Raw genomic sequence first — 10,848 nt, 5'->3', positions numbered from 1 at the left:
CCTCAGAGAGTTCTTTGCCATGAGGTGCCATGTTGAACTTCCAGTGACCAGTATGAGGGAGTGTGAGAGCGATGACACCAAATTTAACACACCTGCTCCCCATTCACACCTGAGACCTTGTAACACTAACAAGTCACATGACACCAGGGAGGGAAAATGGCTAATTGGGCCCAATTTGGACATTTTCACTTAGGGGTGTACTCACTTTCGTTGGCAGCGGTTTAGACATTAATGGCTGTGTGTTGAGTTTTTTTGAGGGGACAGCAAATTTACACTGTTACACAAGCTGTACACTCACTACTTTACATTGTAGCAAAGTGTCATTTCTTCACTGTGGTCACATGAAAAGATATAATCAAATATTTGCAAAAATGTGAGGGGTGTACTCACTTTGGTGAGATACTGTATGTGTATAAATATAAATATATATATATATATATATATATATCAATCAACATGGTCATTTCATTTCCTTTCTTTCTTTCTTTTTTTTTTTTTTTACTTTTTGTTTAACTGTGACTTCATACAGAACAGTAAATTTGCTTTTTTACACTGTAGTGTTGTTCCAAAATGAAGGCTGAACTTGTTTGTGCCTGACTTATAGCTTTTGTCCACTTTGACTTTAAACACCTGTAGAGTGAACACATTTCAGGTAACAGTTCCAGTCTGTTAAAGTTAAACAGACTGGGTATCTACCATGGGTAAAATGTCATTTTTCCATTCTTTGAGACGGAAAAAGAAGAACAAGGTGAAGCTGAGTTGATGAGGAAGCGCAGGCCATTGTCACAAATCGTGATGGAGCAGAGATAAGGCGGATGCAAGTGCAGGATAACAGTTGTTTATTTGTAGAGACAGGCAGGCAGACAAATCCAAAACGTGATCCAAAACGTAATCCATAAACATGCAAGAGGTCAGGCGATTGGCAAACAGGCATACACGGGGCTAGGCAGGAATCTAGGTCGATAACCAAAACAAGACACGAACTAGAACGAAGGACTGGAAGCGGAGAATCCAGCGCGAACTTGACTATGACTATGACTATGATTATGACGCGAACTAAACTAACGCTAAACACTTACTTACTATTTACGACTTCTTAATCTTCCGCGTTGTGTGCTGGGAGGCACGCGCTATATATGCCGACATGATCAGCGTCTCAACTGCTATCAGCTTAGAGCAATTCAGACCCACGTGAATTCCCAGCCAATGACGGAACAGGGAGGAGACATGACAGACAAACAAAACACACGTGTCCCAATGTCACTACGGTCAACAGCGGAAAAGCAGGTGCTCGCGCATTCGCGCTTAGAACACGCTGCTTCAAGGGGGAATCGTGACAGAACCCCCCCCAAAGGCACTCCTCCCGGAGTGCCATGAGTCATCCCATTTCATTGGCGGCCCCGGCCCCCTGGGCTGAATGTCCCGAGCAGAGCCAGGAAACTGCACGGTGTTCTTGGCGGCGGAGGGAAGCAGAGCGACGACCTCAGCTGGACAGGGAGGCTGAGCAACGACCTCAGCTGGACAGGGAGGCTGAGTGACGACCTCAGCTGGGCATGAGGGCAGAGCGACGACCTCAGCTGGGCATGAGGGCAGAGCGACGACCTCAGCTGGGCATGAGGGCAGAGCGACGTCCTCGGCAGAGCAGGGAAACAGAGCACTGTACTCAGCGGAGCAGGGAAACAGAGCACTGTACTCAGCGGAGCAGGGAAGCAGGGCGACGCCGTCGGAGCATGAAGGCAGAGCGACGCCCTTGGCGGAACAGGAAGGCAGATCGACGTCCTCGGCAGAGCATGAAGGCAGAGCGACACCCTCATCGGAGCAGGGAAACAGAGCACTGTACTTGGCGGAGCAGGGAAGCAGGGCAAGGTCCTCGTCGGAGCAGGAAGGCAGAGCGACGTCCTCGGCGGAGCAGGAAGGCAGATTGACGTCCTCGGCGGCGCAGGGAAACAGAGCGCTGTACTCGGCAGAGCAGGGAAGCAGGGCGACGTCCTCATCGGCGCCTGAAAGCGGAGCGACGTCCCCAGCTGAACTGGAAGGCAGAGCGAAGTCCCCTGTAAGGCCAGGGAGAGGAGCGTGGGTCTCCGTGCGGCCAGGGAGAGGAGCGTGGGTCTCCTCGAAGCAGAAGAGGGGAACGCTATCTGCCATGGAGCAGGAAGGCTGAGCGACGTCCCCAGCTGAACTGGAAGGCAGAGCGAAGTCCCCTGTAAGGCCAGGGAGAGGAGCGTGGGTCTCCATGCGGCCAGGGAGAGGAGCGTGGGTCTCCGTGCGGCCAGGGAGAGGAGCGTGGGTCTCCTCGAAGCAGAAGAGGGGAACGCTATCTGCCATGGAGCAGGAAGGCTGAGCGACGTCCCCAGCTGAACTGGAAGGCAGAGCGAAGTCCCCTGTAAGGCCAGGGAGAGGAGCGTGGGTCTCCGTGCGGCCAGGGAGAGGAGCGTGTGTCTCCGTGCGGCCAGGGAGAGGAGCGTGGGTCTCCTCGAAGCAGAAGAGGGGAACGCTATTTGCCATGGAGCAGGAAGGCTGAGCGATGTCCACAGCTGAACAGGGAGGCTGAGCGACGTCCACAGCTGAACAGGGAGGCTGAGCGACGTCCACAGCTGAACAGGGAGGCTGGGCGACGTCCACAGCTGAACAGGGAGGCTGGGCGACGTCCACAGCTGAACAGGGAGGCTGAGGCTCTGAGGTCACTAGGTGAACCTTGGGCATGGGCGGAGCTTGGCTGGCCGTGTCAGCAGACTGTGGCGCGGGCGGAGCGTGGCTGGGCGTGTCAGCAGACTGGGGTGCGGGCGGAGCTTGGCTGGCCGTGGCAGCAGACTGGGGTGCGGGCGGAGCTTGGCGGGGCGTGAGCGGAGCTTGGCTGGGCGTGTCAGCAGACTGGGGCGTGAGCGGAGCTTGGCTGGGCGTGTCAGCAGACTGGGGCGTGAGCAGAGCTTGGCTGGGCGTGTCAGCAGACTGGGGCATGAGCGGAGCTTGGCTAGGCATGTCAGCAGACTGTGGCGTGAGCGGAACTTGGCTAGGCGTGTCAGCAGACTGTGGCGTGAGCGGAACTTGGCTGGGCCTGTCGACAGACCGGCGCGTGAGCAGAACTTGGCTGTGCGTGTCAGTGGGCTGAACTTGGGTGACCGGGTCGGTAGACTTGGGCGTGAGCAGCATTTGGTCATTAGGCTGAGATATTAGCAGAGCTTGGGCGTCAGAGCCTGGAGGCTTGGCTTGGGCGTCAGAGCCTGGGGGCTTGGCTTGGACCTCAGGGACGTGAGACTTGACCTGGACCTTCCTGATTGGAGGCTGGACCTGGAGCTCAAGGATTGGAAGCTGGACCTGGAGCTCAGGGACTGGAGGCTGGACCTGGAGCTCAGGGACTGGAGGCTGGACCTGGAGCTCAGGGACTGGAGGCTGGACCTGGAGCTCAGGGACTGGAGGCTGGACCTGGAGCTCAGGGACTGGAGGCTGGACCTGGAGCTCAGGGACTGGAGGCTGGACCTGGGGCTCAGGGACTGGAGGCTGGACCTGGGGCTCAGGGACTGGAGGCTGGACCTGGAGCTCAGGGACTTGAGGCTTGACTTGGATCTCAGGGACTTGAGGCTTGACTTGGATCTCAGGGACTGGAGGCTTGACTTGGATCCTTGACTTGGATCTCAGGGACTGGAGGCTTGACTTGGATCTCAGTGACTGGAGGCTTGACTTGGATCTCAGGGACTGGAGGCTTGACTTGGATTTCAGAGTTGCGCTCTGCGTGAAGTTGCCTGTAGTAGTGGGTAAACGGCAGGGCATGTTCGCCTTCCAGACTTACCCCCCTGAGAAGTTGTTCTAGCTCCTCCTTTGCCTCCGGACTCCCGAATCGCATCATGAATTCCCCCACAAACTGTTCTACACTGTCCAAGTTCCTACAGTGCTTCTCCAGTTTGAGCTGCACCCATTGACGGGCCGGTCCAAAGAACCGGGACCACATGAATCGGAGCCAGTGCTTCTCCTCTGGCTTAGGGTCTGACAGGCTGGAGAAATAGAATTGACAATCTACCAGGAAATACTGGTAGATTGTCAAATCCGTCAAATGGATCAGGAAGCTCCATAATTGTCCATTGTGGGAAGTGGACTGAGTCCATAGCAGGGACAGTGGGCGTCGACTTCCGGGTTCTGCATCTCCTCCGTTCTCCTGCTGCATCCATGTTTCGGCGGAAGATTCTGTCACAAATCGTGACGGAGCAGAGATAAGGCGGATGCAAGTGCAGGATAACAGTTGTTTATTTGTAGAGACAGGCAGGCAGACAAATCCAAAAACGTGATCCAAAACGTAATCCATAAACATGCAAGAGGTCAGGCGATTGGCAAACAGGCATACACGGGGCTAGGCAGGAATCTAGGTCGATAACCAAAACAAGACACGAACTAGAACGAAGGACTGGAAGCGGAGAATCCAGCGCGAACTTGACTATGACTATGACTATGACTATGACGCGAACTAAACTAACGCTAAACACTTACTTACTATTTACGACTTCTTAATCTTCCGCGTTGTGTGCTGGGAGGCACGCGCTATATATGCCGACATGATCAGCGTCTCAACTGCTATCAGCTGAGAGCAATTCAGACCCACGTGAATTCCCAGCCAATGACGGAACAGGGAGGAGACATGACAGACATAAACAAAACACACGTGTCCCAATGTCACTACGGTCAACAGCGGAAAAGCAGGTGCTTGCGCATTTGTGCTTAGAGCACGCTGCTTCAAGGGGGAATCGTGACAGCCATCTATGTGGAAAGTTTAGAGAGTTGGAAAAACATCAGCGAAGCTGCAGCACCTCAGTCTCTGGAATTCAGAGGAGAGGCGGGCAAATGAGGAGCTACACCCTCAAAGAAAGAGCCTGGAGGACTTCAACTTCCTCAGTGTTCTCGGAAGGGTTGGATTCGACAAGGTCATTCTGTCTGAACTCAGAAGCACGGATGAGGTGTACGTGCTGAACGTTATGAAGAAAGACAGGATTCTGGCATGTGATATCGCGGACTGCACGCTTACGAAGAGACGCATCCTGGTACAGTCCAGCAAACACCCCTACCTGACACACCTTTTCTGCTGCTTCCAGACCCACGATTATTTGTGCTGCAGTATGGAATATGTGAATGGAGGGGATCTTTCATACCACATAACACACTCAGGTGGGTTTGACGAACCCCGCTCCCAATTCTATGCTGCCGAGATTGCCTGTGCTCTTATGTTCCTACACCACAACGGGATAATTCACAGGGATCTCAAACCGAGAACATCCTCGTAGATGCAGATGGCCACTGCAAGCTTGCAGACTTTTCCTTGTGCATAGAGACCTTTCAAGATGTCAAGATGACATTCAATGGCACACCCAAGTACATGGCGTCTGAGATGATCCAGGGATTAAAATGCAGCACATCAGTGTATTGGTGGGCCCTGGGAGTTATCCTGTTCGAGATGATGATGGGCTACAGGCCGTTTGACGATGGAAACCAGCGGAAGCTGTTTGATTCCATCGTCAAGGATAAACTGAAGTACCCATCAATTCTCAGCAAAAATGCAGTCAGCATCCTCATAGGCTTCCTGAAGAAGAACCCAAAGACTCGGCCCGGCCGTATGAAGTTCCGCCAGCTCCAGGATTAAGCCATCAAAGACCATCCTTACTTTGGAACAAAAACATGTATCAACGAATATCAAGTGTGTAGCAGTGTTCTCAGTATGGATCCAGGTCTCAGTCAGAGCAGCACACTGAGGTTGGAGTGGGTTGCAAAGGCAGGAATAAAATTTGATTATATACACTGAGTATTGAGTATATACACTAGACCAGGTGATGTTAATTGCTGGACCCATAAATGTATTTCAGTGGACCGAACAGAATACAATGGTGCTTAAAATTTTGTGAACCTTTTAGAATTTTCCATATATAATTAATATAATTTTCCATATATATCTGCATAAATATAAAACATCATCAGATTTTCATACAAGTCCCACACACTCAGACTCAGAAGGTTTACTCATGGATGGAAAACCTTATCCACTCTCTCTCTCTCTCTCTCTCTCTCTCGCTCTCTCTCTCTCTCTCTCTCACACACACACACACACACACACACACATGCACACACCCTGGTCACACCCTTGTTTTAGTTATTCTGAGTAGTCTACTTCAGCAGCTCTTTTCTGCGAAATATGAAAAAGTACTAAAGAGGACGGAGAACTGCGGTTCTGTTTGTGCTTCAGGCAGCAGAACATTTAACCAAAAATAAAACCAAGATTGTCACGGTTTCCCTTTTAAGCAGCGCGCTGGAGAGCATGTGGGCGCGCGTGCACGAGCAAGGTGCGCGAGCACCTGCTTTTCGTATGTTGACAATCATGACATTGTGTACATTGGACATGTGCTTTTATTATGTTTCTGTTATGTCTCCTCCCTGTTCTGTCATTGGCTGTTATTTCACGTGTGTCTACATTGGTGTCAGCCGTCAGCAACTGACGCTGATTATGTTTGTATATATACCGAGCGTCTCCCAGCACACGGCGCGGAATATTAGAATAGATTAGATAAGAGAAGATACTTACGTTAGATATATTAGATTAGAGTAGTTTAGATTCCATACGATAGTTAACCACAGTCATAGTCTTAGTTATTGTCCTTGTCATGTTCCATGTTTAGAATAGTGCACTTAGTCCACGCTGGTTCCTCGTTATAGTTTATGTTTCTTGTTTTGTATATCGACCCTGTATTCCGTGACCACGACCTTGATTCATGCTTTGCCCCATGTATGCCTGTTTGCCAATCACCTGACCTTTGCATGTTTGTGGATTATGTTTCTGGATTAAGTATTTGGATTTACCTGCCTGTTTCTCACATTAAATAACTGTTAAACTGCATTTGCATCAGTCCCTATCTTCGTTACGTCACGAGACGTGACAAAGATTAACAAGAACCCTCCAACATGCAATAAAGAGCCAAATAGTTTTATATGATGTGCGTTTGCATAGACATAAAGTAAAAGTGTTTAATGATTTGTAATCCAGTTTATCAGATTTAATCTGAATCGAGATGAGGTGATTATTTATAACACTGATTATATATAAAACACTGATTATTTATAACAGTAATATGGAAGTGAATTAAAATCTTCATGACTGAGTTACAGCACCACTGTAATATAAGGTAATGTAATATAATCTTTAAAAAAAAAAAGCTTTAATTTCCTGATATTTACATCTAGATGTGTTAGAAGACAGAAGAACAACCAATTTTTATTTGAGCAAAAGTATAGGAACAGAAAAGTCTTGAAGTAAATGAAAGTAAATAACACTTTATATTTGACTGCGACTCACTGACACTAAACTGTTGGTTCCTTCTTCTGTGAAGCTTTTCCAGGTTTTTACTGCAGCTTCTTTCAGGTGTTTGTTTCGGGGGGTTTCTCCCTTCAGTCTCCTCTTCAGGAGGTGAAATGCTGCTCAGTTGGGTGAAGGTCTGGTGATTGACTTGGCCAGTCTAAAACCTTCCACTTTCCCAATGATGAAGTTCTGTGTTGAGGTGGAAGTGTGTTTTGCATCGTTGTCTTGCTGCATGATGAAGTTCCTCCTGATTCATTTGGATGCATTTTTCTGTAAATCTACAGACAGAATGTTCCTGTAAACTTCTGAATTCATTCTGCTGCTACCATCATGAGTTCCATCATCAATAAAGATTAGTGAGAATATTCCAGAAGCAGCCATGCAAGCCCAAGCCATGACACTATCTCCACCATGTTTCACAGATGAGCTTGTATGTTCTTGATCATGAGCAGATCCTTTCTTTCTCCACACTTTGGGCTTTCCATCACTTTGGTAGTGGTTCATCTTGGTTCCAGAACTTTTATGGCTCATTTGTTTGCGAATTACAATCTGACTTTAAAATCTGATCTATGTTCTCGTCTTCATCTTTTGATCTCAAACCCAAATGTCTTCAGTGTATAGCAAAATAATAGACTTGGCCCGTACTTTCAGAGGGGATTGTATATAAATGTAATCAACCATTTTAATTATGAACAAACATCAGCATGATGTCACTGCAGCATCACTTTACTCGGGATCAGCAAGGATCAGCCAGCACTTTTGATCTGAGGCTAGGACTATTAAACATTAGATCTCTTGCGTCTAAGGCTCTTATTGTTAACGACATCATTACTGATCAGGAATGTAATTTAATGTGTTTAACAGAAACTTGTATTAAACCAAACGAGTACATAGCATTAAATGAAACCAGTCCTCCTGGATACAGTTATGTACATCAGCCTCGTTCAACTGGTAGAGGAGGAGGTGTTAGTCTCATCCATAGTAAAAATCTAGTCGTCACACAAAAACCTAAGCATAAATTTAATTCTTTTGAAATTCTTGATACCAGTATAAGTTATGTAGCCACAAAAAATAAGTCAATTCCTCTAATTATTATTTACAGACCCCCAGGGCCATATACTGAATTTCTTAGTGAATTTGCAGACTTTGTCTCAAACCTGGTTGTGTCTGTAGATAAAGCATTAATCGTCCGAGACTTTAATATTAATTTTGATAACCTGGAAGACCCTCTAAGATTATTGGTTGTGTCCATCTTAGATGCAGTAGGGATTAATCAGAACGTAATCGGGCCTACTCATAATGGTGGTCACACTCTTGACCTCATACTAACATACGGACTAAGTATAGAAAATATTATCATTTTTCCGCAGTCTGAAGTTGTCTCAGACCATTATCTTATCTCGTTCATAATACGTATTGATCATAATATTTCCATCTTGCCTCGCTACCGCATAAAACGTACCTACATATCAGCTACTGCACCGAGCTTCATAAATAACCTCGCAGAAACATCAATTAGATTTGGATCACCGTCAGATCCCACAGAACTCGATCAGGCGACTGAAAGCTTGGAGTCAACACTCCGCTACACGCTAGATAGAGTGGCTCCACTCAAAAGGAAAATAATTAGAGAAAAAAAATTAGCACCCTGGTATAACGATCAAACGCGAACCTTAAAACAGACAACTCGACAATTAGAACGTAAATGGCGTCAAACCAAACTGGTGATATTTCAAACAGCATGGAAGGAGAGCCTACTGAAATATAGGAAATCTCTTAGCGATGCTAGAAAAATCTATTTCTCCACCTTAATAGGAGACAACAAAAACAATTCTAGATTCCTTTTCAACACAGTAGCAAAATTAGCTAGGAATAAAACCACTACAGAGAGAAACACTCAATCATTACATAGCAGTGAAGATTTCATGAAATTTTTCATTGATAAGGTTGAAAATATTAGACGTGAAATACAGGCCATTAAAGTAAAACCGGACAGTACTGTAACAAACCCATTACATGACAATGTAGCAATGTCAGATCAATGTTTAGAGTGTTTTGCTCCGCTTAGAGAGACCGAACTAGCTACATTAATCTCTTCAGCCAATTCATCAACTTGCATACTAGATCCCGTACCTACATGTTTGTTTAAACAGATTTGTCCAGGAGTAATTGAACCACTTTTAAATATAATCAATTCTTCCCTAAGCACTGGCTATGTACCTAAATCACTTAAATTAGCAGTTATTAAACCCTTGATTAAAAAAACTGATCTTGACCCGTCTCAATTGTCCAGCTATAGACCAATATCAAATCTCCCCTTACTCTCTAAGATTTTAGAAAAGGTTGTAGCAAAGCAGTTATGCTCGTACTTAGATAGGAATAACATTCATGAAATGTATCAGTCAGGATTTAGACCTCATCATAGCACAGAGACAGCGTTAGTTAAAGTAGTAAATGACCTTCTACTGACCTACGATCAGGGCTGTGTCTCGCTGCTTGTGTTACTCGACCTTAGTGCAGCTTTTGATACTATAGATCACACTATTCTCCTTGATAGATTAGAAAATGTTGTTGGTATTAAGGGAACAGTCCTCTCCTGGCTCAGGTCTTATCTGACCGATCGTTATCAGTTCATAGATGTAAATGGTGATTTCTCCATGCGTACTGAGGTTACCTTTGGAGTTCCACAGGGTTCTATTTTAGGCCCACTGCTCTTTACTTTATATATGCTACACCTAGGTCAAATTATTCGTAAACATGGAATTAGCTTCCACTGTTATGCTGATGATACACAGTTGTATGTTTCAGCGAAGCCAGAGGACAGACAGAAGCTTAGTAAAGTTGAGGATTGTGTAAAGGACATTAGACATTGGATGTTAACTAACTTCCTTCTACTTAATTCTGATAAAACAGAAATACTTTTATTAGGCCCACGTGTAGCTAGAAGTAATCTTTCTGATCACATGGTTACTCTGGATGGTCTTTCTGTTTCATCATGTACAGCAGTTAAAGACCTTGGAGTGATTATTGACTCCAGCCTATCATTTGATGCTCATGTAGATAATATTACTAGGATAGCCTTCTTTCATCTCAGAAATATTTCTAAAATAAGAAACATATTGTCACTACATGATGCGGAAATACTAGTTCATGCATTCGTCACCTCTAGATTAGATTACTCTAATGCCTTACTGTCTGGATGTTCCAGTAGAAATATAAATAAGCTCCAGTTAGTCCAGAATGCAGCTGCTAGAGTCCTAACTAGAACTAGAAGATACGACCATATCACACCAATATTATCAATACTGCATTGGCTCTCAGTAAAATCTCGCATTAACTATAAAATACTTTTATTAACCTATAAAGCACTAAACGGTCTCGCGCCACAGTATCTAAGCGACCTTTAGGTTTTCTATGATTCGCCACGCCTACTTAGATCAAAAGATGCAGGCTATTTGACGGTACCTCGAATAGTGAAGGCTACAGCAGGGGGGAGAGCTTTCTCTTATAGAGCCCCACAG

General features: G+C 46.1%; 1 pseudogene; it reads left to right on the top strand.

Moving 5' to 3' along the window:
* The first annotated feature begins 697 nt into the window (after positions 1 to 697).
* On the top strand, positions 698 to 5,782 carry LOC124629166 (protein kinase C epsilon type-like; annotated as a pseudogene).
* The last annotated feature ends 5,066 nt before the right edge of the window (positions 5,783 to 10,848 follow it).

This window comes from Ictalurus punctatus, chromosome 18 (genome assembly GCF_001660625.3).
Source record: "Ictalurus punctatus breed USDA103 chromosome 18, Coco_2.0, whole genome shotgun sequence".
NCBI classification, from domain to species: domain Eukaryota; kingdom Metazoa; phylum Chordata; class Actinopteri; order Siluriformes; family Ictaluridae; genus Ictalurus; species Ictalurus punctatus.
Note: the sequence above shows the minus strand (reverse complement) of the source record. Positions and strands in the feature narration are given on the sequence as shown.